Below are 15,098 nucleotides of genomic sequence, written 5' to 3'. Positions count from 1 at the left end.
AGGAAATGAACAATCAATATTACAAAAAGAGAAAAGTAATGAAATAGTGTGATAGAGGGTTCATAGACCATCCTGAAATCTGATGGTGGAGGAGAAGAAGCTGTTCCTGAAACATTGAGTGTGCATCTTCAGGCTCCTGTGCCTTTTCCCAGATGGTGGCAATAAGAAGAGGCCACGTCCTGGGTGTGAATGAAGGCACAGGCAGACTGTGACTGCACATGTTGGAAATCTAGCAGAAAAACAGACAATGCTGAAAGCTGCATCTCAGGAAGAGGAAGAGTTTCCCTGGATGGAAAGTGATCTAATATTGAGTCACAGAGTTAGCATGTCAAGTTCAAAACTTTTCAACATAACCGTTCTGATGAAGGATCTTAAAACATTAGCTCATTCTACAATATGCAGCTTGACTTGTTAAGTGTCTCCCCTCGCCTGCCCCGTTTAGTTTTTCTATCCTGTCTGACTTGGTGCAGAAACATGGCCAGCAAAATGACTCTTGGCTCATGGCATTGTAAACTCTGGGAACCATTGGAACTCACGTCAACAACAGAAAGCAGCAAAGAATTGCTGAATCACAGCAGCAGCTGAAAAATAGAACAGCCACCATCTGATATACGCTTGACGATGATCTTGATAATTAGCTCTTTATTTCTCAAAGTCCTTCCTGTTAGTGGAAGTACTTTGGTCATTCAGTTTTGAAGGGGGAATCTCCAAAGGAGCATCACAGGGTCTAACTGTTATCACAGGCTGAATGTGAACTGTATGTCGGATCAATTGCAAGAATATAGCAAGCATGCAAATGGCTGATTGATCACATGGTGAATCAACGGGGCCTCCTATGCACGGGAGGCACTCTCTTGTAGCGCAGACTTGCGAGTGCACTTGCTTTTTACTCAGTGGGCACAGCTCTTAACTCCCACACTGTAAGCAGCCCAGAGCATACGTGGCTAATGCAATTCAGTAAAAACATTTAATCATGCTCCGTTTTTTGTTTCTGCTCCGTGTAACCTACCTAAGTTCTGGACTTCTGCAACGAGTTAACGTTGCATCCCTGTAATTCTCATGACCATTCTATCTGTACCTTATCTAGGCACCATCCTTAACAGCAAATATTCAGATCCAGATTTATTTTTCACACATGCATCAAAACATACAGTGACGTGCATCATTTGCGTTAACGATCAGCACACCCAAGGATGTGCAGGGGGCGGGCAGCAAGTGTCATCTCACTTTCAAGTGCCAGTATAGCATACTGACAATGTTCAACACAACACGCAACATGCATTCAGTAGACAAATTATTAGGTAGCTCCTGGATCTAATGAAGTGGCCACTCGGTGTATGTCAGTACTCCTCTGCTGCTGTACCTCATCCACTTCAAGATTTGACATGAGGTGGAGTCAGAGGTGCTCACCACTTTTGTATCACATGGTTATTTGAGTTACTGTCACCTTCCTGCCAGCTTGATCTATCCTGGCCATTCTCCTCTGACAAGGCATTTTCGCCTCAGGACGGCTGCTCACTAGATTTCTTCTAAAATTTATCTCCCACTCACTGCAAACTCTGGAGACCGCCGTGTGAGAAAATCCAGGAGGTCATCAGTTTCTGAGATACTCAAACCACCCCCTCAGGCACCAACAATCCTCCCACAATCACATTTCTTCCCCATTCTGATGATTTGTCTGAACAGCAATTGAACTACTTGACCATGTCTGCAAGCCTTTGTGCATCGCGTCGCTGCAACATGATTGTTTGATCAGATATTTGCATCAACCAGCAGGTGTACCTAATAAAGTGGCCACTATGTGTGGCAGCATCAACATCAGAATAAAACAATAGTAAATCAAATCCTTTTCTCACTCTCCTACCCCTCTCATGTACACACAGACCTCCAAATTCAGGAATACCCTGCTTGGCACAAACAATATTGAAAGGAGATTTGACAAAGATGGACCAGACCACAGTAGATTTAAATAGCATTTGTAGGGAAAATGTCTGACTGGAATTCCTTTCAGGAGCTAGGACTAAAGCAAATGGCCAAAGATAAGACATTTTTATATACATGTATATTATTTAGAAACAAGAGACCTCCAACCCTAAGATAGGCCATATCTGGTCCTCCAGTCCTTTTCCCCAGACTCCCAGAAAGAAGTCATCTCTCTGACACAGTGGTGTCAAGAAAACCTCTTTCTCAATGTCGCAAAAACAAAGGAATTGGCTGTAGATTACAGAAGGAATGGAGATGGGCTAATTCCCCAGCCCCCATTCTCTTGCCCAAACTCCCAGATATGGAGGCATTGGGCCTTCAAATCTCCAGTCTCTAATATTTAACACTACCAGTCCAAATGTTGCATAATTCTCAATTGAATAACCTTGTTTTATTGCTATTACATAGTTTTTGATAACTAATGTCAATTGACAATGTCTTTAATCAGCAGCTGAAATTTAATTGTTTCATGTATTGCATCAGTCTTAGTGGAAAGAGCAGAAGATCCATTCATCAGCAACAAAATAGAATTCATTCATAAATCTAATTACAAGATAGAGGTCGCAACTGCAATTTGTAGCCATGCAGGATGAAATACAATGTGCAATACTGGCTTATTTTGTGGTAGTTATGATTTTTTTTCTCCCCCACAGAACCGCAATCTGACCTTCAGTAGAAAGGATGACCTTCTATTGTTGCTAAGATATTGATAGAACTGCAAAAATAATGAACTATAAACAAAATTCTGTGTCCCAAGAGCAACCAATAATAAAGCTTTATTATTAAATCACTAAATGGTTCACTACCTCAAAATATAAAATATGGGGGTTCTTCTGGGTCAATGTCTCAGTTCCCAGTAGGAGGTGCTTCTATTATAAATCATAACAGAATGGATTCTGTAATAGAACTGATATATGCTTTGATTTTTTAATGTAATTCCGAAGACCCCATGTCATGCTGGATCATTCTTAAATGCATTTGGGTGTGCGTGTGTACATCACTTACTTGAATAGTGCAAAAGTAAAAATGAAAATGTAGTAAGTAGTGCTCATGTAATGTCCAGTCAGAAATCAGATGGCAGAGGGAAGAAGCTGCTCCTGAATCGCTGAGTGTGTGCCTTCGGGCTCCTGTACCTCCTACCTGATGGTGACAATAAGAACAGGGCACGACCTGGGTGATGGTGGTCCTTAATGATGGGATGCACCTTTTTGAAGCAGCACTGCACTCTTTGAAGATGACCTGGATACTACAAAGGCCACTGCCCATGATGGAGCTGACTAAGTTAGCATCACACTGTGTTGCAGCTTTACAGCAAAGTGATAATGTCACTTGGTATGGCATGCTTAGTCTTCCAGCTTAAAATTGTGCTGCTTTCCAAATAAATCATCAGCTTTGATGGGGGCCACTGCTGTGACCACAGCTTCCCCTTTGATTTATAACAATGATACAGCTTGTGTTCCATATTGTACTGCCCTGGCTTGTGTATTGATTGAATGTATTGTAGTCAGCTAGGATACAACATCCATAGTTGATCCCAACCAACTTATCTCATTTAAATGATGACTTAGAGTTGAACATTCAGGTAATATTTCAAACTTTGTAGATAACACAAAACTTAGAGATGTGGTTGGCAGTAATGCAGATGAAAGATCAAAGGAAACATACTTATCCTGACAGAATGTGCAGACAATTGGCAGATAAAATTTAACAGACCTAGTTATGAGAAAAGAAGAAAGAATTTTGGTAGAAAGGAAGAAAGAATCTCTAAAATGCGTGCAGAAACAGACAGTGTAAGGTGAATGCATAAAACTTCAAAGGTAACAGATTAAGGGAGCTGTCATTAAAGCATTTTGGATTGTTTGGGTTTATGGAGTATAAAAGGAGTATGTTAAAATAGTGTTTAAGCTATATTTGAAACACTGCATATAAAATGGTAACTTTCTGGAAATATAAACAAGATGGCTGCCAGCGACCAATGCAGCCAACAGCGACATCCTGTAGACAGCTCACAAAACTACTTCTACTTTGTGTTTTAAATGGCTCTTGACAGCAACTTCTTCCAGCTCATCTGTGGAAACAGCTTAATTTCTACCTTTAATATCTCTCTTTTCTCTTTTCAAGGTGGATGGAGTTCTGTTGATAACCCTGACCTAGAGCTATACTCAAACTTCAGTTTTTGTGGCAATGAGACCTGATCCCGGATCTCACCAACAAGCCATTTCTCGATATACCAAGGACACGGCCTAGAAGACGAGTGTGCCATTGGTTTTCTGAGGCCTTGCGGCCCTGGGGATTACCAACTCTAGGCCTGTGCTGCCAACTGAAGCATCATGGGAGCATCAGGAACAGCGGATCAGCTGGGGGCGGGGGGGGGGGGGGCTCTGCACTCAGATCAGGCTCTCTCTCTCTCTCTCTTTTGTCCTTGGTGGATGAGTGTTTGTTGCCGATTTTTGAGTTGGAGAACTCGGGGGGAAAATAGCGATACCACAGAATTTAACACAATAAACGAGGAGTTGTTCTGTCTTGTTGGTCTCCCCTCTCGCTGTGTGACAACTTCCTGTCCCCTTATTAGGGAGAGAAAGAGAGAGATCCTGCGGTATGTTGAATTGTCGGGTTAACGATTAGATTTTGTTTTTCTCCAGATCATGGTCCTTCTTGGGGGTTTTGCTATTGCTTGCTTGATGGGTGGAGGGTGAATTTTCTTGATGATCTAAGTGGGGAAGGGGGAGAGTCATTGCTTTGCTGCTGCAATTGAAAATTGGCTGACTGACAGGAAACAAAGAGTAGCAATTAACGGGTCCCTTTCGGAATGGCAGGCTGTGACCAGTGGGGTACCGCAAGGTTCGGTGCTGGGACCGTAGCTGTTTACAATATACATTAATGATTTAGATGAAGGGATTAAAAGTAACATTAGCAAATTTGCTGATGACACAAAGCTGGGTGGCAGTGTGAAATGTCAGGAAGATGTTATGAGAATGCAGGGTGACTTGGACAGGTTGGGTGAGTGGGCAAATGTACGGCAGATACAGTTTAATGTGGATAAATGTGAGGTTATCCACTTTGGTGGCAAGAACAGGAAGGCAGATTACTATCTAAATGGAGTCAAGTTAGGAAAAGGGGAAGCACAACGAGATCTAGGTGTTTTTGTACATCAGTCACTGAAAGCAAGCATGAGGTACAGCAGGCAGTGAAGAAAGCTAATGGCATGCTGGCCTTTATAACAAGAGGAATTGAGTATAGGAGTAAAGAGGTCCTTCTGCAGCTGTACAGGGCCCTGGTGAGACCCCACCTGGAGTATTGTGTGCAGTTTTGGTCTCCAAATTTGAGGAAGGACATTCTTGCTATTGAGGGAGTGCAGCGTAGGTTCACAAGGTTAATTCCCGGAATGGCGGGACTGTCATATGTTGAAAGATTGGAGCGACTGGGCTTGTATACACTGAAATTTAGAAGGATGAGAAGGGATCTGATTGAAATATATAAGATTATTAAGGGATTGGACACGTTGGAGGCAGGAAGCATGTTCCGGCTGATGGGTGAGTCCAGACTAGAGGCCACATGTATTCTTAAATACCCCTTATTTAAGAATAAGGGGTAGGCCATTTAGAACTGAGATGCGGAAAAACTTTTTCACGCAGAGAGTGGTGGATATGTGGAATGCTCTGCCCCAGAAGGCAGTGGAGGCCAAGTCTCTGGATGCATTCAAGAGAGAGTTAGATAGAGCTCTTATAGATAGCGTGGTCAAGGGATATGGGGAGAGGGCAGGAACGGGGTACTGATTGTGTATGATCAGCCATGATCACAGTGAATGGCGGTGCTGGCTAGAAGGGCTGAATGTCCTACCCCTGCATCTGTTATCTATTGTCTATTGCTGCTTGTGTGTGGGAGGGGGAGTAGGGGGGTCTTTGGGGTTCTATTATTTGTACTGTCACGCATTCTTTAGGGCACTCCTCTGTTTTCGTGGATGTCTGCAGGGAAGCAAGAGTTTGAGGTTGTATTCAAAGGCAACACGAGTGAATCTGCAGATGCTGGAAATAAATAAAAACACAAAATGCTGGCAGAACTCAGCAGGGCAGACAGCATCTTTGGGAGGAGGTAGTGACGATGTTTCGGGCCGAAACCCTTCATCAGGAGGTTGTATTCTCTGATATTTAATGGAACTGTTGAGCTATTGAACTAAATACGCTTCTTCTCCTGAACTGCGTCGGTTACAGCTTGTTCTTCCCATTTTGATGTTGCTTTTTTGGGCCAACTGAGCAATCTGGAGCTTCTGCTATCTAACCCTAACTTGGCAAGGTTGAGAGCGAAGTGTGCGACCAATCGTTTCCTCAAGGCGGAACGTGAACCCACGGCTGGCTCCATTACTCCTCGCTGACTAAACATTGAACACGATTGAAATCGATGAGGATGAGAGCAGAAGATGAGAAGTTGCTCAGCGCCACCTGTCTGCATTTGACTCATTTTACTCTGGCTTTGACCAGAGGAAAGTGCAGGTTTGATCACCTGGATCGCTGGTGTCTGAGGACCTCTTTTTCCCTTTTTTTGGGGGGAGGTGTTCTGCTGTTTGATGCTTAAAGTCCCTATTCTGTGGTTGTGGACCAGTTTTTGGAGGATTCTGCAGCCCATGTTTTACACTTCTTTTGCTATCTGTGTGATATGATAGAGGTGCTTCAGTGCGGAATTGGCTCTATGCCTGAGGCCTGCTGTCACCGACACAGCGCGAAGTTGAAATGGCTCGGAGTTTGCGGCTCCTGGACTGCTTCTGGGATTCTACAGTTAGGTGTTTTGTATCCTGTGCGTTATTTGCTCTCTTTCTGCAGTGTGCGCAATCTGTGCTATTTTTTCCACACGTTGGGTTTTTGATGTTTGATGTTGTCTTTGAACGGGTTCCATGGTGTTTCTTTGTCTCTTGGCAACCTGTGAGAGGGTTGTATACTGTACATGTACTTTGGAACTTTTAAATTTAAGGATATGAAGGTCTTAGGTAGAGTATTCCTAGAATATTTCCAGATTTGAGCTTTAAGCTTACACCAGCAATTCAGAAATATCCTGCTTGGCACAGACAATACTGAAAGGAGATTTGACAGAGATGTACCAGACCACAGTAGATTTAAATAGCATTTGTAGGGAAAATGTCTGATTGGAATTCCTTTCAGGAGCTAGGACTAAACCAAATGGCCAAAGATAAGATTTTTATATACACGTATATAATTTAGAAGCAAGAGTTGGCCTCCTTGCCCTTCAAACCTACACCACTGTACAAACATCTTAGTATACTTGATTGAGACCTCAGCTTTATATTTCTGATTAACCACATTAACCTTTCACTCTGAATGAACCATGGAGAGAATATTTATGAAATATTCATTGAATTGATTTGAACTGATTTTATTTCTTACATCCTTCACATATATGAGTAAAATGTTTATGTTACATCTCCATATAAATGTGCAAAGTGAAATCATAGTAATTTATAATAAATAGAACAGTCAATGTAATATAGAGTACACTCAAAGTCAGCATGAGTTCATCAGTCTGATGGCCTGGTGGAAGAAGCTGTCCTGAAGCCTGTTGGTCCTGGCTTTTATGCTGCGGTACCGCTTCCCGGATGGTAGCAGCTGGAATAGATTGTGGTTGGGATGACTTGGGTCCCCAATGATCCTACGGGCCCTTTTTAAGCACCTGTCCTTGTAAATGTCCTGAATCATGGAAAAATCACAACTACAGATGCGATGGGCTGTCCGCAGCACTCTCTGCAGAGTCCTGCGATTAAGGGAGATACAGTTCCCATACCAGGCAATGATTCAGCCAGTCAGGATGCTCTCAATTGTGCCCCTGTAGAAAGTTCTTAGGATTTGGGGGCCCATTCCAAACTTCCTCAACCATCTGAGGTGAAAGAGGTGCTATTGTACCTTTTTCACCACACAGCTGGTGTGCACAGACCACGTGAGGTCCTCAGTGATGTGAATGTCGAGGAACTTGAAGCTGTTTACCCTCTCAACCCTAGATCCATTGAAGTCAATAGGGATTAGCCCATCTCCATTCCTTCTGTAATCTACAACCAACTCCTTTGTTTTTGCAACATTGAGAAAGAGGTTTTCTTGACACCACTGTGTCAGAGAGATGACTTCTTTTCTGTAGTCCACCTTGTTATTGTTTGAGATAAGGCCAATCAATGTAGTTTCATCGGCAAATCCAATTAGCGGATTGGAGCTGTGGGTGGCGATACAGTCATGGGTATACAGAGAGTAAAGGAGGGGACTCAGTATGCAGCCCTAAGGGGCTGCTGTATTGAGGGTCAGAGGGTTGGTGGTGAGGGAGCCCATTCTTACAACCTACTGGCAATCTGACGGTACATTAGAGGGTACACTTGGATAGGTACATGGAGAAAAGGAAGATGGAGGAATATGGATATGGTGTAGGTAGGAGGGATTAGTGTTTGGATATTTTTGATTTGTTTTTAGCTGGTTCAGCACAACATTGTGGGCCGAATGGCCTGTTCCTGTGCTGTACTCTTCGAGATTCTATGTCTGTGTTCTAACTGTGATTGCCACCTTCAAATACTTAAGATACTCAGGACTTCCAAAATGAATTTAGGTTCTTGATTAGCCAGGGCATCAAAGGGTGTGGGGTGAAGGCAGGGGAGTGGGGATGACTGGAAGAATTGGATCAACCCATGGTTGAGTGGTGGAGCAGACTCAATGGACCGAATGGCCTATTTCTGCTCCTATGTCTAATGGTCTAACTGGAAGAATCAATGGCACTTAGAGTCATTGAACACAGTAACACAGAAAAGGGCCCTTCATCCCATCTAGTCCATGTCGAACTATTACTCTACCTAACTCCATCGACCTGCACCTGGACCATAGCGCTCCACACCACCCCTGTTCAAATTTCTCTCAAATTGAACCTGCATGCGCTACTTCCACTGGCAGCTAGTTCAACACTCTCGCTGCCCTCTGAATAAATATGTTCCCATTCATGTCCCCTTTAAACATTTTACCTTTCACCCTTAAACCATGCCTTCTCCTTCTAGTCTCACCTGACCTGAGTGGAAAAAGCCTGCTTCTTCTCCTCTGCTATCAAATTTCTAAACAGTCCATGAACTCATGAATACCACCTCACTATTCGGCTTTTGCGCTATTTAATTTTTGGATTCTAATTGATAATATTTTCTTTGTCTTGCATTGTACTGCTGCCACAAAAATAACAAATTTCACGAAGCATGTCTGATGATAAACCTGGTTCTGATACAGCCTCATTTATCTTTTGCACATCTCTTGCATTTAATTTGTCAGGTTAAATTTTGGGAATGGAATACCTTCTGTTAAACCAATAGTGATGAGCTCAAGAACACAGAAAGAGGACAGATACCCACACTTTTCAATTCTGATGCATGCACTGATGTGGTAGTGTGGACTGTACTTTTGTACATGCTGGGTTAGTCAGTGCAGTTGCACTGAATCATAGACTAGGTAACAATGTGAACCCGTCCAACTGAATATTGCAGTGAACATGAGTCAACAACAAGGAAACAGCACCATAACTTACAGATTTTGGATATGCAGCTAGTTCATACAAATTGCAAGCAAAGTTATCCAAAATAATTTCTCTCTCAATGCTTTTTCCTATTAAAAGAATAATTCTGTATAAAACATAAACCATTACACCTTTTAATAAATAATAAATATAACATAATAATAAATATCAAATATTAGAAATAATTAAACATTCCTTCCAAATTACTTCTGTAAATCTCCACCTATGCCATAAGAGCATAAGATCTGCAGCATTTATAAGGCCATTTGGCCCATTGAGTCTGCTCCATTTCAGATAGACAGACTGTGATGAACTACATATACCTGTCTGGACACGCCCCCCACCCCACTGACTGCTCCTGTGGCTCCTCCCACTGACTGTGGCTCCTCCCATGGACCCCGGTATAAAGGCGATTGGGGACACCGCCCCGGCCTCAGTCTCCAGGATGCAGTGTGGTGGTCAATTGCTTCTTGTTCTTTTTTCCAGCCAATAAAAGCCTATATCTCGCCTCACATTTCCAAGAGTTATTGATGGTGCATCACAGACAGACAGACTTTATTGATCCCCAGGGAAATTGGGTTTCGTTACAGTCGCACCAACCAAGAATAGTGTAGAGATATAGCAATATAAAACCATTAATAATAATAATAATAATAATAATAATAATAATAATAATAATAAGTTAATAATGCCAAGTGGAAATAAGTCCAGGACCAGCCTATTGGCTCCGGGTGTCTGACACTCTGAGGGAGGAGTTGTAAAGTTTGATGGCCACAGGCAGGAATGACTTCCTATGCCGCTCAGTGTTGCATCTTGGTGGAATGAGTCTCTGGCTGAACGTACTCCTGTACCTAACCAGTAAATTATGGAGTGGATGGGAGTCATTGTCCAAGATGGCATGCAACTTGGACAGCATCCGCTTTTCCGACACCACCGTCAGAGAGTCCAGTTCCACCCCCACAACGTCATTGGCCTTACGAATGAGTTTCATAATGGCCGATTCATTTTCCCTCTCATCCCCAATCTCCTGCCTTCTCCCTGAATCCTTTCATGCCCTGACCGATCAAGAATTTATCAACTTCGGCCTTAAATTTACCTAATGACCGGTTCTCCGTTGCCACCTGTGGCAAAAAATTCCACAGACTCACCACTCTGTGGCTAAAGAAATCCCTCCTCATCTCCATTCTAAGCGGATGTCCCTCTACTCTGAGGTTGTGTCCCCTGGTGTTAGACTCCCCCACCATAGGAAACGTCCTCTCCAAATCTACTCTATCGAGACCTTTCAACATTCAATAGGTTTCAATAAGTTGTCACTCTGCAATCTTCTAAATTCCAGCGAATATAGGCCCAGAGCAAGCCAATTAATCCTGGACTCATTCTTGTGAACCTCCTTTGAGCCCTCTCCAGCTTCAGCACATCTTTTTTTAAGATAAGGGGCCCAAAACTGCTCACAATACTCCAAGAGAGGCCTCATCAACACCTTATAAAGCCTTAACATTACATCCTTGTTTTTATATTTTACCCCATATTCTTTGAAAAAGCAAGATATTTAGTGTGATATTCTCCATGGTTACTTTAATTTGGCAGTTGAAGAGAATTGACTAAACCCATGGCTGTAATTGCCAACATACTGCAGTCAAAACTGAAGTCTTATGGGGAATCTCCCAGGGATACCATGAAGTTCTATTAGTTAATCTCTGTAAACAATTTGAAGTATATTTTCCCCAGCCTATAAAAGTAATTATGGCTGCTTATATCAAAGCAATTTCAAATAAAGTTAGAGCATGAACTTTAGAATAATTTTTAAGGCAGATTTTCAAAAATTTGGTTGAACCCTAGGTCGCGGTGCAAAGAAATATATGTGGTGGAACTTCAAATTCAGTTCCATCTGTTGGAAGACATTCAGTATGACAATAATAATACTCTGATAGTGGCTCAGAACTTAGTGAGTGTGGCACACTGCTCACACCCACTACGGAGACACAGAATGGCCCTGCAAAATCCATAACAAGAATCAGACTGGATGAAAGCCTCCGGGTTCTGATTGACAAAGTGCTGCACTTCTTAATTGAGTCAGTAGAGCAGATAGGAACAAGCCCGCATCCACAAAACTGCTGAGAGAACCTTTGACGGATAGCAAAGCCAGGACCACAGTTTTCCATTTGACCACAGCTCTGGTGTTTTTTTTTAAATCCATGCAAAATGTCCTTGACAATCAGAGAAGTTCAAAGCCCTTTAACATTGAAAAACGCATTTGGGAAAATCTCTACATCAGCATAAATAAATTTACATGAAACAAATAATTAGAAATTATTTAATTACGTAATTATTCCATGCAAATTAACTCATTGGTTCTTATCTTTCTTCCTTGCTGCTAGAAGAACTTCATTCAAAGAATGGTCATACAGTCCCTGTGCTGTGCTGGGTTTAACCCTACCCGATACCTTGCACAGATTTCCTGTGTAAAATGCACTGGACCCTGCATCATCTATGGTAGAGCAGAGTGAATATACTCCTGCAAGAACTTTGTCATCCAAATTTGGAACTTGAACATTTGGGTCCTTATGAGTGTAAATGTAAATTCCAGTGTTGGAGAATTAATTCAAGTGGATCAAACTCATTTCTGGAGAATCTCCAAATGTGACATTCTTTTCAGCTATATTTGATTATTTATTGCTACAATGTAAGACACTGTCCTGATTATAGCAGGACATTCCACCAATGCATTGGTCAGCATAAACACAATAAAATATGCAAAAGAAGAGAGAAAAACCATGCCGTAAGTAACTTATGCAATTAACTAAGCCACTATATTTTTTATGATTACTCCATCATTACTCACTCCAATTGAAGGCAATTAAAATTTAAAGAGATTACAAACATGAGAAAGTCTGTAGATGCCAGAAATCCAGAGCAAAACAAACAAAATACTAGAGGATATCAGCAGGTCAGGCAGCATCTATGGAAAGTAATAAAGAGTCGACGCTTCAGGCCAAGACTCTTTATTAGGACTGGAAAATAAGATGAGAATTCAGAATAGGAAGGTGGGGGAGGGTGGAAGAAGTACAAGATGGTAGATGATATGGGAAACCAGGAGAGGGGGAGGGGGTTGAAGGAAAGAGCTGGAAAGTTGATTGGTGAAAGGGATAATGTGCTGGAGGAGGAGGGTGAATCTGATAGTAAAAGGTAGAAGGCCATGGAAGAAAGGGAAGGAGGAAGAGTGCCAGGGAGGGTTGATGGGCAGGTAAGATAAAAGGTGAGAAAGGGAAACAGGAATGGTGAAGGGGAGGGAAATCAATGGAAGTTCATGAAATCAATGTTCATGCCATCAGGTTGGAGGGTACCCAGACAGAATATAAGGTGTTGCTCCTCCAACCTGAGTGTGGTCTCATTGCAGCAGTAGAGGAGGCAATGGACTGTCATGTTAGAATGGGAATGGGAAGTAGAATTGAAATGGGTTGCTACCGGGAGATCTCACTTACTCTGGTGAATGAAGCGTAGGTGCTCGAGAAAGCGCCTACCACCTTGGAATTCTTCCTCCTCTCCCCCTACCTTATTATACTGACTTCTCATCATTTTTCCCATTATAGAGATTAGCCTTGTTTTGTCGCATGTACATCGAAAGATTCAGTAAAACGCAGTATGACCAACACAGTGCTGGGGTACAGATCACAAGTTTTGCTATACTTCTGATGTCAACATAGCATGCCCACAATTTACTAACCCTGATCTGTTCACTTGGTAGTGTCAGAAAAAGCCTGAGCACCCAGCAGAAATCCATGGGGAGAATGTACAAACTCCTTACAGAGAGCAATGGGAATTGAACCCTGATCTTCTGATCGCTGGCACTGCTAAGCGTAATGTTAACTGTTATGCTTCTGTATCACCCATGTGTGTTTATCATGGTTTTGCCTCAACCGCTGAGTAAAATTATTGGCTCACAATAATTAGACAGATGCAGTTCAACTTGGAAAAGTGTGAAGTGATTCACATTGGATGGTCAATTTTGAAGGGAGAATACAGAACTTCTGGTAAGATGGCAGTGCCTGCAAACACAGCGGCCTCTCAAGGCTTCTTACTTTGTAAAATTAGTTCCTTCTGATCCAGAGACAATTCTACTCCGAGAACTTTGGGTACTGCAGGGCTACTCCATCAGTGAGCTGCTTGCTGATCGGAATAGCTGGACTGGTGTCGGCGGCAGAGCCAACCGGCGTAACGAAGGAGCCCATCAGGATATTGGAGGAGCTCGCCAGCGTGTCAGAGAAGCCGGCTTGGGTTTGAAGGAGATGACCTGGCTGCAGCCCGCGTTGCTGCCCGCTACTCAGAAGCATCAAAGTTGGTGCAGTGTAACTGAGGAAGGTTGTCTCGGACATTTCACTTGCGATTGCAAGACTCTGTTGGACAGTGACAGTATAAGCTGCTGCAGGCCTGTTACCCTTGTCTGGTGGAGGGACAGTTGACACGGGTGCTACATAGCCTCAGTTGTAGTGAGAACGAGGCCTCAAACCTCGGGCTTGCCTGCTGCTGAAGATCAGGTGAGAGACGTGGAAGAGCTACAACATGGTTGAGCTCAGCTGGGGCCTGGGCTCGCCCGTCCATGCTAGCCTCCCATGTTCGAGCGGTGGAATAGCAGGCGGGATTGCGTGCATCTGTACACTACTGGGAGACTCCCATCAATTGCAGGACATTGTCACTCAGGGTCTTGGAATACATATATGATTTTTTCTGAGTGAATATGCTTCTTCGCTCGGTATTTTGAATGATATTACTCGCTATTTTTGAAAGTTTGCTAGCTATTTTGAAAGCTTTGCCCTTGGCCCCAGAGGATCATAGTTTTGTTCAGCTTTATCTATGTATGGTTTGAATGAGCATTAAACTTGATATGATTTGATTTGATTTTGATTAATAACAGGCTTCCTCGTAGCGTGGAAGAAGAGGGATATTGGAGACCACATCATAATTTTAATGTGATTAGAGGAAACTGTAGGGGGATGTCAGAGGTCAGTCATTTATGACACTGTGTGGTAGGTGTCAATGGTTGAAGTAGAGGCAAATACATTAGGGACATTTAACAAACTCTTAGAAATTTAACATTTAATAAACTCACATGGATGATAGAAAAGGGTAGGAGGGAAGGGTTAGATTGATCTTCAAATAGGCTAAAAGGTAGGCACAACATCGTGAGCTGAAGGGCCTGTATTTTTAACTCATGTTCTATGTTCGAAGTACCTTTAATATCAAAGAACCTGTATGTCACCACAGACAACCCTGAGATTCATTTTCTTGCAGGCATATTAAATAAATTCAATAATCATAATATAATCCATGAACGATTGAAACAACTGGACAATTCAACCAGAGTGCCAAAGAAAAAAAAAACAACTGTGGAAAAGCTGAAAGAAAGAAATAATAATAATAACAGTGAGTAAACATCGAGAACATGAGATGAAGAGTCCTTAAAAGTGAACCCATAGGTTGCAGGGATAGTTCAGTGATGGAGCGAGAGAAGTTAACACGAGGAAATCTGCAGATGCTGGAAATTCAGGCAAGACACACAAAATGCTGGTGGAACACAACAG

General features: G+C 42.5%; 1 protein-coding gene across 1 annotated transcript in view; it reads right to left on the bottom strand.

The window, feature by feature from the left end:
• Positions 1–15,098, bottom strand: part of csmd3b (CUB and Sushi multiple domains 3b) — a 2,154,916-nt gene that overhangs the window by 1,143,402 nt on the left and 996,416 nt on the right. The gene's annotated exons all lie outside the window — the stretch shown is intronic.

The sequence above is a fragment of the Hemitrygon akajei genome, chromosome 1 (assembly GCF_048418815.1).
Source record: "Hemitrygon akajei chromosome 1, sHemAka1.3, whole genome shotgun sequence".
In the NCBI taxonomy this organism is placed as follows: Eukaryota; Metazoa; Chordata; class Chondrichthyes; order Myliobatiformes; family Dasyatidae; genus Hemitrygon; species Hemitrygon akajei.
The sequence above is the reverse complement of the archived record's forward strand: the minus strand, read 5'-3'. Positions and strand labels throughout refer to the sequence as shown.